The following is a 12,028-nucleotide window of genomic DNA, read 5'->3' as shown; positions in this document are numbered from 1 at the left end:
AAGGAGACGGCGAGGAGAGAGAGGAGAAAAAAAGGGAAAAAAGATCAAAGGCTTTTTGGGTTTTGGATTCAAAGCGCGAGACTGGCTGCATTCCAGAGTATAGCGGAAAGCGCGTGCTCCTCCACGCGCGTACAGATTCAGCCCTAAAAAAAAAAAGAGAGAGAGAGAGAGAGAGAGAGAGAGAGAGAGAGAGAGAGAGAGAGAGAGCTAATTAGACAGATTTCACACAGAACAACCGAACCTTTCATTGGAAAGACCCTCAACATTAATCAGTTCTTATTCCAGCCAAAAACTGCAATGAAAAGGTAAAAAAAAAAAAGAATTAAAAACGCTTTGGATGTTTTCCTTCCCACCCTGCTGTAGGAAAAAAGTCTCGGTTCTACCTCATTACACTATTTAATTTAATTATCCGGCACTTTTTTTTTTTTTTTTTTTCACCAAACAGCAGCAACCTCCTTTTCTTTTGATTTGGTTTTGAATCATAAAGCTGGGAGGAAGTGACGGGAAATCAACAGGGAAGAGATTTCAGGCCTGCCAGGATGGGAGAGCGAGAGACGGGCCTGCTGGGCCCCGACGCCGCCGCCGCTGCTGCGATCCAACACAAGCAGCTTACCGCTTCAATTATTCACATCTTCTCTCCATTTACTGGAGAATCGATACAAAACAAACCCCTCATTTCAATCTGCGTGTCTCTGGCTGCTCATCACATTCAACTCTTGAACTTAATCAGGAAAATAAGAGCATAATCACCGCAATGTGGGTAATTTTTTAAAGAGGTGACACATCAAATTTGTGAAGTTGTATAAATAGAAACACAGGCCTATTTTAAACGTTCCTGTTTTTTTAGGTGATTGTAACTTTCAGTCCCCAAAAATCCAAACAAATATCACATTTAATCAACAAAACATGATTTTTATATTGATTATTCAGACAATTATCCACAAAAATCAAACTGAATATTCACAGTTCGGTATCCAAGCATCCGAATGGAAAGTTTAGTGGAAGGAAAATATTCTCAGGCTATTAAATCATACAGGCTTTTCAGAGATTATTTCTTATTTTTATTAACTGTGAGCTGCAATCGTTATATGAACTGGAATAAATGTATCACTCTGTGTGTGATAAATAAAAGACATTTTAATTTACAGAGATAAATTTGTGGCAGTCGCAAAGTTTGGTCCCACCTCAGGCCAAGCATGGAAAAAAAAACAAACGAGGTTTAAAATTTACCCTAATTTTAATTCAGTTTATTTATGTAGAGCAGGGGTCTCCAAAGTGTGGTGCGGGGGCCATTTGTGGCCTCTCGGAAGATTATGTGCAGCCCCTCCAACCACAATGAAGTAAATCTGACCTTCAAATGCAGATCGCTGATTCAGATAAAACATTTTCTGAACCTTTTCACAGAAAAATCATCTTCTTTTCTTTTCTATGGCAGATTTCTGTTTTATTAAATTGTTTTAGTGAACAGAACCTGAAGCAAACTTTAGCTGACCTCAGTCTGGCCCTTTAATGGCCATCAAGGATAAACTACAGATCCCTTTTATAACTAAAATATGTTTGTTTTAATAAAACCTTGCATGTTGACTATAAGAATAAAAAAAATAAGATATTTTTATTTTTTATTAAAACATATATTTTGTGTGGCCCACATCCTTTTCAACTTGATTGTGATAAAAATAAAAAAAATTTGACACCACTGGATTAAAAAAAAAAAAAAAATCCAGATTTGATTGAAATAATTTGATCATATTGAGATATCAGTTCCAGCTACAACTCAATTCCATCCTGTTTATGTTACAGTAGGTGATGGGAGTCAATTTAAATGTTGAGTTAATTGCACAATCTGTAATTGATTAACTGCAGTTTAATTGAAAACCATAAATCAATAGAATAAACAACACAGATTCAACTTTCCAGTCAGGTTTATGCAACGCCTTTGAACAAATCCTTCTGTAAAAACGTGACAGTAGCGTTAGCACTGCTGCTACATGCTTAGCATTGAGGTGCTAATTTAGGCTTGAATAGCTTCTCTGATAGGCTAACTGTTTTTAGCACAACTTGAACTCAACAGTCTTTTCCAGCGTCCAATCAGATCGTTTTTAGAAGCAGACATTAACCCAAAGTGGCTGACAGAAGTGGCTTTGTCGTCCATCGCTGCTTTTAGCGGCTGTCACTTGTGCGTCAGATTTACGGGTGTACCGGAAACAAGCAAACACAAAGGTTCCAGCTTCGACTTTAGCATGAAAAAAAAAGTTATTTCTTGCGTTAAAATGTTTGTAAATAATTAATTGAAATTAAGATGCTAACACGTTCCAGCCCTAACCTGAGCTAACCAGAGACAGCTGAGGTTAACCTAAGTCCTCACAATGAGAGATGAGAGTTTTATGTCTGTTCCTGAACTGAACTAAAAATTGAGTGGAAAAAGCAGCCAAAGTCTAAAGAAAAAATGCTTGAATAACTGTTGGTAAGACTTTATTTGAAGGCCTGTGCATAAGACTGACATGACAACATGATAAATATTCATGAAGACTCCATGAATATGTATGACTGTGTCATAGAAGTGTCATTCATTCAGTAAAAAATGACACTTTTAATGCAAAGTTGATACTTTTAATGGACCTTTAATGTGTAACTTTGCAATAAAACTGTCATTATTTACTGAATGACAACGACAACAGTCATTAACATTTATGAAGGCTCCTTCATGTTCATGTCAGGTGTTATTTTTATGACCAATTTAAAAAAGCAGAGCGGGATCTAGTCGTACCATCCGAGTCCAAGCGGCTCGGAGAGAAGCTCCACCGATGTGAAACGTTTTACCATTTCCTAAACGACTCTGTAGAGATAATAAATCTTTGCGGTGAAGACGAGGTGTTGTGCAATATTTCAGGTTCAGGGTCTTGATGACAAGGCTGCAAATGACAGACTCTCTGATGAAGCAGCACCAGAACTTTCCCTCAACATCAAACCCGACTCCTCTGTGCACCGCCGCTCCAGTTGCTAAAATCACCAGGATGGAGTTAGTTGTTATCAACAAAAAAAAGAAACTGGATATTCACAGTATCCAAATGAAAAGTTTAGTGGAAGGAAAAAGTATTCAGCAAAGTAAGTTGTTTTTTTGAGACAGACTTTTCAGAGAAACAGAATTTTGAATTTTATTAACTGTGCGCTGTAATCATTAAATGAACAAAAATAAAAGCTTGATGTATATTGATCTATGTGGGGTAAAAATAAATAGCATAATTTTAAATTATTGCAATAAATTAACTTTTTGATTATATTATAATTTATTGAGATGCATTTGTAATCTGCATCTCAATAAATGCAGATTTCTTGAGATAAATCTGCATTTATCTCAATAAATAAGATAAATGCAGATTTATCTTATTTATAAAGATAAATAAGATATTTTTCTTTATAAATAAGATAAATCATGAACCAAACTTTGGTTCATGGGGTAGAACCAAAGTTTGGTTCTACCTCATGAAAAAAAAACCAGACAAAAATGTAAAATTTACCCTGATTTCAATTCAGTTTATTTATGCAGAGCAGGGGTGTCCAAAGTGTGGCACAGGGGCCATTTGCGGCCTGTAGAGAGATTATGTGCGGCCCTTCCATTCACAACACTAGAACAGAGCAGATGTGGCCTTCGAGTGCAGATCGTTGATTCAGGTAAAACATTTCCTGATGCTTTACTGCAGATTTCTGTTTTACCTTCAGTTTCACAGTAGACAGAACCAGAACAAACTCATGTCATTGTTTTATTCTTATCTTCTCAATAACAAACTTGACATTTAAGGTTTTATTAAATGAACAAAATAAATAAAAAAATCCCCCGATTGAAGCAGCAGAAAGTAGTGAAACGGTTAGGAAAAAATCCACATTTGCATTTTTTCTCCTAATGAGTTCATAAGAGTGACCCCTCTGGATCGCACATGAAACGCAGGACCTCCTGCTGAGCTGTGACCTGGATTCAGTTGTCTCTCACTTTACATTTTGCATGTTGTTTAAAGGAAGAGTTGTATCTGCACACAGAGCATAATTTATCACCAGCAGATTCAGAAAGCTTTCAGACTGCTGGTGGATCTAAAGCAGGAAATAAACACAGAACCAGCTGCAGACTTGATGAACATTATAATTTTGTTTCCTGATGTTTTCCCTCCTCTCCCAACTTCGGAGTTAAAAAAAAAAAAAAGAACTGTGTCAAACAAAATGCTCTTTGTTAAACAACACTCAGTCAAGGTCCTCCTTAGATCTATTATTGTCTCATCTTTTATCTGTTCTATTTTAATTGCAATGCACTATACTTCAAAGAGATATTAGCCTAATTATCTCCTGTTTGCTCACTGTGCAGCGGAGCTCCGCGAATGTTTGCTTGTGGGATAGCAGCCAGTTTAGTGGGACGGTTTATCAATACCAGTCAATAAAACTCACTTTCCAGATGATCTCACTGGTGAAATGGTTTCTTCACCGTCTGCTCCACCTGCTACTCATTCATAAAAAATAAAAAAACACACCCTTGATGTAGAAATTACAGCCTTTAGCGCTCGCAGCCAAAACGACAGGAAACAAACATTAAATTATGATGAAAAGGCTGCAATTAAACACAGCGGTAGACACGTTTATCACAGGTGCAAATCTAAACTAGGGGAGGTCCAAGGTGAGCGATTATTGGTGCCGCTCTTTGATTGGTGGAAGATGAGTCACCTTCTTAAAGGGGAGGAAAATGTCTGGAGGGGGGAAGATGGAGGAAGACATTTGCAGACCTGTGATCTGTTGATTTATGGCTCTGTCTCAGACTAACTGTCGTTAAAAAGAAATTATCTCCTAGATGGAAAAAAGGGAAATTTGTCCACTTAAGTGTCTGTTGGTTCAGACTGAATCCAGTTAAGAACCTTGAGATATGTGTTGTGTATTAGAGCTTAATAAGTAGTACAAAGGAAAAAAATAAAATATTGCATAAAATGCATTATTTCCTGCCCACCATAGCCCATCACACACCTAAATGCAATTTAGACAAATGAATAAACCTGACAGTCATGTTTTTGGACTGTGGGAGGAAGCCGGAGTACCCAGAGAAAACCCACATATGCACACGGAGAACATGCAAACTCCATGCAGAAAGACAGCATGGGATTTGAACCCAGGAGCTTCTTGCTGCAAGGCAACAGTGCTACTGTTGGTGCTTTTGTTATTAAGCATAAAGATAACATTTAGATGTTGTTTTTTTGCAAATAAATTAGGGCCAGGACACGCTTAATCCAATGAATTTTTACATAAACTTTTATGCACTTAATTACTTTTTTATTTTGGACTTTTATATAATAAAAGTCCATTATATATTATATATATATTATATAATATATAATATATAATATTATATATTATTTTATATAATAAAAGTCCAAAGAGGAACATTTGTATTTGCATGTTTCTGCTACACCCGTAAATCTGGCGCACAAGCTACATCGGCTAACAACAGCTATGTGCAACAAAACCATTTCTCTCGGTCCACTGGGAGTTAACATCAAAAAAACGATCTGATTGGACGCTGGAAAGACTGTGGTTGTGTTCAAGTTGTGCTTATAGGAGTTAGCCTGTCATCATAGCTATTCAAGCCTAAAATAGCATCTCAATGCTAACCATGTAGCAGCAGCATAGACGCTAACAGCATATTTGTGAAGAAGCTCCATGAATGATCAGGGCTTCCTGAAACAATAACAACACTTTGCACCAATCTGATGGCTAAACAACCTGAACAAGAGATTAAAAACAATTAACACATTTACTGTTGAGCTCTTACGTCTATTTATTAAGTAATTTAGCTGTGAAAAGTGGTTTTGAGTTGGCCTAGATGCTCATTGTGTAGAATGTGATCAAATGTGGAAATGTTAAAGGGTTATGAATACTATTTTAAGGCACTTTGTCCTGTAGGGAAAAATACATACTTGTGAAGGTGGCTTACTATGCTTCCTTTAACAGGTTAGAAAAGATCTATGAGATGCAAAACAAGTTCATGTTTTTTGCACAAAATAATTTTTAGATAAATACATTTTAGTCTATTCTCTCCAACTCAATGTTTACACTCACACATGAAAATGGCTGCAAACAGATGCGCAAATATACAATCGTACATCTTTGAAAAACAGAAGTGGAGCCTCCTGCACAACTAACCAGAATGCAGCAAGTGATTTCTGGATGGGAAGTCAACAACAAAACCTTTGTCTCTTCCAGCAGCCATTGTACGGCACATACAGCGGTAAAACCAGCTGACCAAACGTGCTGGAGCTCAGCTTGGGTTGCTAGGTAACGGGAGGTATTCTACCAAGGTTGCTAGATAATGGTCAGAGTCAGCTGATTTGTGACGTTACATTTAGAAGGTTTTTGAAATGACCCATTTTCCAGACACCTAAAATCATGAAGTTATTGCCAAAAAACTGACGGGGTGGATTTTTTAAGCACTTGGTTTGTTTTTAGAAACAATTTTGACTCAAATGGAACAACGAAGGCGTGTAAAATGTGAATTTTGGATCATACATCCCCTTTAACTAAAAAGCTGTTGACCCAGAGTTGTTCTCTGGCAGTAAACAAGTTGCTCTGGAGGATGGACTTCCTGTATGCCACACCAGAAATGTTGTGATATTATGTCTAAAGGGTGACTGGAGTGACTCCTGTTGCTGATGGAAAAGACGTGAGCCCAGTTAGAGATCCGCTATCCCTTCACCTCCCTCCCTGCCAGACAACGTGCCGAGGCAAACTCTCTCTGACGCTCCACCGTCTCGACGCTTATACGCAACCCGGGGAGGCTCCAAGGTGCAGCCAAAATCAGAGCGCTGCAGGGCTTTTTGATATGAAAACAGGCAGCTTGTTTGTGCTTTGTGGGATCCTGCAGTCATCAATCCAACTGACTAATGAGCAGATTAACACTTGGCTGACCCAGAAGCCTGAAGGGGAAATCTCTGCAAGGATGTTCATCTGCAAACTTCCACCACCTGTGACAATGTTGAGGTTTTTCACACTTTATTTGTTGTAAACCATAATATGCCTGATAAAAATGTATATCTTCCCAGAAAACAGCAAAACAACGCAACTTTTTGCATTATTAAACCATATCTGTTGAATTTGCAAATTTTGGATTGTAAATCAGATCAGTTGCTGAAAAAAATCTACAAATAAACCCAAAATATTTTGACCCGCAAAAAAAGAGAGAAAGTTTTTTGTATGCAGTTTTTTTTTCATGAGATTTCACACATAAAAACATGAGACTGGAAATAAAATCTGTAGCTGCATTTTCATTACAAATGTACAAAAACTCTGTTCATATTCCAATTGAAAAAAACTATTTTGCAAGTGAAGTTAAATGAAATGTAATCAAAGTCACATGTAAATAACTTTGTTCACATGATAAGTCATTACAAAACATCTTCCTACCACTTCCTGTCATCTTCTTCGTATTTTCCACCAGTAGTAACATCCGGCTGTTGATCACATGACCCCTGTGAGGCAAAAAAAATTTGTATTACCACCATTAACAGCATATACAACAATATGGCATCAATATCTGTTGTATTCAGACCTGAAAAAGCTGGCACAGGCTACAGATTTGATGTCAAGAAAATGTTTTCATTGCAGTTTTGTGAAAAACACTAAAACTGATGCGGACGTAAAAACAGAGAATGTGGCTTTAGCATCTAAAGGGTGAAAGTTTGCAGTGATTTCATCCAGTTAATAAATGATATGGTTTCAGCTGATAAAACTCGGGAGGCGAAACAAACCTTTTTTGTATGTCTCGGGGTTTCCGCATGTGCAGCGGCCGACCCGTTTCTCTTTCTGAACGCAGCCGCTCCTTTCATCCCGCTGCGTTATTGGAGAAAGCACCGAGTGGAGTGTCACGGCCTGCTGTGGAGGGGTCAGAGGTCAGAGCTGACCTGCTAAGAGGTCACCTCGCTCACCCCTCTCCCCCGTCTGGACCCAGGCTCCATCTCTGGGTCGACCAGAGCTGCTGGAGGTCAAACCGGCAGAACCTCTGGCCCTGGTATCAGCTCGGTGTCTCATCACATCAGTGCTCTGGACTGAACAGTAAACACAGCCGGCCTGATCCGCTCACTGAAGGTTTGGCTAGAGGGGGGTCGTAACTAGTTACATTTACTAAAGTTTTCACTTATTTACATTTACTTGTTATTTTATTATTACGTATAGGAATTATTGTCATTTTGGTTACAAAACATTTTCACTTAAGCTTATGTTTTTGGTCCGTCTGATGATGTAATTTTTAAATATGAAATTATTCATAATTTGATCAGTAACTCAGTACTTGAATGGATTTTTTTTTTACTCTTACTTGAGTCACTGTTTACTTTTACTTTTGTAAAAATATGTAGAAGTACTTCTTCTCTTACTTGAGTCTATTCTTTTGGCACAGGTCCCACCTCTGTGTTTGGGTGCAGGACACGAGGAGGAACAGCCTGAATGCAATATGGCTACAAAAATGCATATGTACTCAGAACAAAAGGAGATTATATGTATATACATTATAAAGAAGAACTGACATGACGTCACCCGTCAATTAATCATTCCAGGGCGTTTATCAGCAACTGACCAATAAGCGGTCGCAATTTGTCCCGAAGTCCAGGCCCCTTAACTGGAGGAGCTGAGCTTCCGTCGCAGCCTGGTGGTTGACGTTCACACTCCAATCCGACAGGTGGCGGTAAATGCGGTAAATAAAGGGGTTCATCATCAATAATGAGCTGCGGTCAGAGAGATTTTGAGAAAAATAATAGAAAGTCATCGTCGTGCGTCGTCAATGGGGAACATTTAATCCCAGCAGCCGTTTCCCAGAGAGTTTAGAGGGCGGAATACAGTTTAAGTTTCCAAACCCCAGATAGAGTCTGGAATGACCCGAGGCCTGCAGTCGACCTCATGTCCATCTGAATGAAACTGTGATCAACGGAAACCACCACATGTTCATCTGAACGAAGGTAACTGGTAGTAAACATCCCATTTTGTGTCATAACGACACTTATTGATAGTCAAATCGAAGATCAATGAGTGAATGTAGCTTTGCTTGATTTTGTGTGTTTAAATTCCAACGGTAGCTCTGGGAGCATGAAAACATGCGCTTCAGTAAATGCGGTATTTACTTTTAAGTACCTTTTTATGCTAATGTTTATTTTTAAGTATTTCCTTAAGGCAGATTTTCACAAGCTATTATCATTTAAATCATTACTCGCCCACTTTGTGGTCACACTAAGACCATTCACATCCAATGAGACTTTGTGCTCCTCGTTCTTCATTTGGCTGCTATAGATTTGGGCTTTAACGCTGATTTTTCCGTTGTTTCTCGCAAATAACATTACAGACTTGATGTAGGACTAATTGGAGGATTTTCTCACCTGACGTCTTTGCGGGCTGATAAGGCAGAAACGTCCCTGTAGCCATATACATAAAATAAGGATAGACGCCTCATGGCCGCTCTCGCCTATTGTCGCTGACGAGATTTAGGGCGGCCATCTTGGAGCGGTCCACCACTCCACTCTGCGTTATGTGTTTAGCAGGCAAAATGACGTATCAGCGCATTTAATCGATCATAACACGCTTTTTTGTTACTGGAAACCATATTCAAACATCTATCAAAGCTCCATTTATAAACAATTGTATTATTTAAGTATGTTTTTAATACATAGTTTATCATATTTAAATATGCTTAGCGGCTATAACAATAGAATAGGAATGGAATATTCTGATATTGATGTATGATGAGCATATTACAAAGCACACAGACGTTCATATTTTATTTAATAATTTAGTAATATCAATACATATTTATATAACTATACAAACACAAATAATAATTAATAATGGCACAAATGAATAATGATTAATACTGAATAATATATATTGGATACATGTTTATATATCTATATGTATGTATATATATATACATACATATAGATATATCCTATGTTTTTAAGCCCACGAGTTCTAGCTTCAGAGATTCAGCAGCTGAGATTGAGTCCAAAATCCGATGTGAGATTCAGCCGTGCTGCAGTGAATCCGTCTCTCTTTATAGATTCTCCCTCTTCTTCCTCACATCGTGTCTTTAGAAAACCTTCAAAACAAAAACGGAAGATTTGGGATGTATCTTACTTTTGACAGAGTGAAAGAATTAAATAATAGTCTTTACCACCTGTGTAAACTTTGATGATGAATGCTATAACAAGTAAAATACGTTTTATAATATATGTTACATTGTTTCATGTCTAATATAGGCTCTTGTGTCAGATAATCTAAGTCAATGTTAGAGAATAATTAATTTTTTTAGATTTACAGAATCTCAGTTATCCTTCATAGCGGCTGAACCCATATTACACCAAGCACTGTAGCTAATATTACAGTAAAGTAATATTCCAATCACAATATATACACAATAATATGTCCATCTTACTTGTGAAATGTTGTCTGTGGAGCCCTCACATCAATAGTCCATCGATCAGAACAACAATATCCCTCAGTGCTGAGGCATCTTCTGCTGTTTTGGTTGAGCAAAGTAGGAGGGTATACCGCTCCAAGATGGCCGCCTGCGCCTGAGCAGCCAATGCGGGGTCTACTCTTACATTATGTCTATGCCTGTAACGCAATCAGTTCTTCTTCTTTTCTATTATGGCGGATCGCAAGCAACCTTCAGGTGCATACCGCCACCTTCTGGACATGAGTGTGTAGCAACTGTCCTTTACATTCATTAAGGTCTGTAAACACATTGAGGTCCTCTACCTCTGCCTTCAGGCTGTTTGTTTGTCCGAGGTATGGCTTACTTCCACATGAGGGCGGAGCAGGCATCAAGTTGCTTTTGATAGTCAGTCAAATACATTTTCAATGAGGTCATGATGAAACGATGGAAGCACATTTCTGCCATGAAAGAAAAAATAAAAGCCCAACAGGATTTTTAATGACATAAGATACAAAGTCATAATTATGAGATACAAAAATCATAATCATGAGATAAAGTAATAATTATGAGATTAATTCAAAAATTTTGAAATGCAAAGTCATAATTTTGAGATGTAGTCAGAATTATTATAAGATTCAAAATCATAATTTTGAGATATAAAATCATAAGTATGAGATTCAGAGTCATGATTATGTGGTACTAAAGCAACCCTTCTTAGAAAAACAATGTGACTTTTTACCTCAAAACTATAACTTTGAAAGTTGCAATTATAACTTTATTCTCGCAATTATGACTTAAACCATAATTATGACATCCTGTTGGGCTTTTTTAGTTTTTCTTTCATGGCAGAAATAGTCTTCCATAGAAACAGAAACCCTTTCAAAACAAGATAAATTTCATGAGATCTTAAATCTTCTGGGCAAACCTGATGCCTGAAGTGTCAGAAATGCAAAAAACACCAGAAAAAAAACATTCAGATTGATTTTCTGGGCTGTTCAGCTGAAATGAGGACGTCAGGCCTTCTGAAGGACAATAAGTTAGCATTTCTTTTATTATTTTGGCAGATGAAACAAAGGACAATTACACTTAAAATGTGTCTTTGTTTTCTTAGAACAGATTTGGATGCAGTAAGTAAAATGTATATCATTTAAGAAATTAGAGAAATTAAAATTTGTCACATGATATTTATACCCCAAGAAAACAAAAAGTCATAGTCATTTGATTAAATGTTGCATTTTTCTCTGCTTTTATATTTGATTTCAGGATTATGTTGCTAAAAATAGCAGATAAATTCATTTTGCAGATCCTTTTAAAGCACTAAAACAGAACTGAGCTCCAATTTAAAAAATAAAGAGTTAATATATTACATGTAATCAAATTAAGTTTGTCAGACTTAATTTATTTCTATTTATATAAAAGCTTAATCTGATTACTTGTAAGAGATTAGCTAAATGTTTTTAAATTGGATCACCTGTTCTCTTTTCTTAAGTGTGGCTTTAAAGTTCGGCTCTAACGGCCTGGAGCGGATAATATCAGGATAATATCAAGATAATATCAGGATAACATCAGGATAACATCAGG

General features: G+C 37.2%; 1 long non-coding RNA gene across 1 annotated transcript; it reads right to left on the bottom strand.

The window, feature by feature from the left end:
• Positions 1 to 7,795: 7,795 nt before the first annotated feature.
• LOC103472787 (uncharacterized) lies at positions 7,796 to 8,740 on the bottom strand. Its single transcript, XR_534924.1, has 3 exons — positions 8,600 to 8,740; positions 8,400 to 8,480; positions 7,796 to 8,118 (listed from the first exon to the last, which is right to left on the bottom strand). It is a non-coding gene; the product is annotated as an uncharacterized LOC103472787 (long non-coding RNA).
• Positions 8,741 to 12,028: the final 3,288 nt, after the last annotated feature.

Source organism: Poecilia reticulata, linkage group LG1 (assembly GCF_000633615.1).
Source record: "Poecilia reticulata strain Guanapo linkage group LG1, Guppy_female_1.0+MT, whole genome shotgun sequence".
Taxonomy (NCBI): domain Eukaryota; kingdom Metazoa; phylum Chordata; class Actinopteri; order Cyprinodontiformes; family Poeciliidae; genus Poecilia; species Poecilia reticulata.
This window is presented reverse-complemented; position numbering and strand designations above follow the sequence as displayed.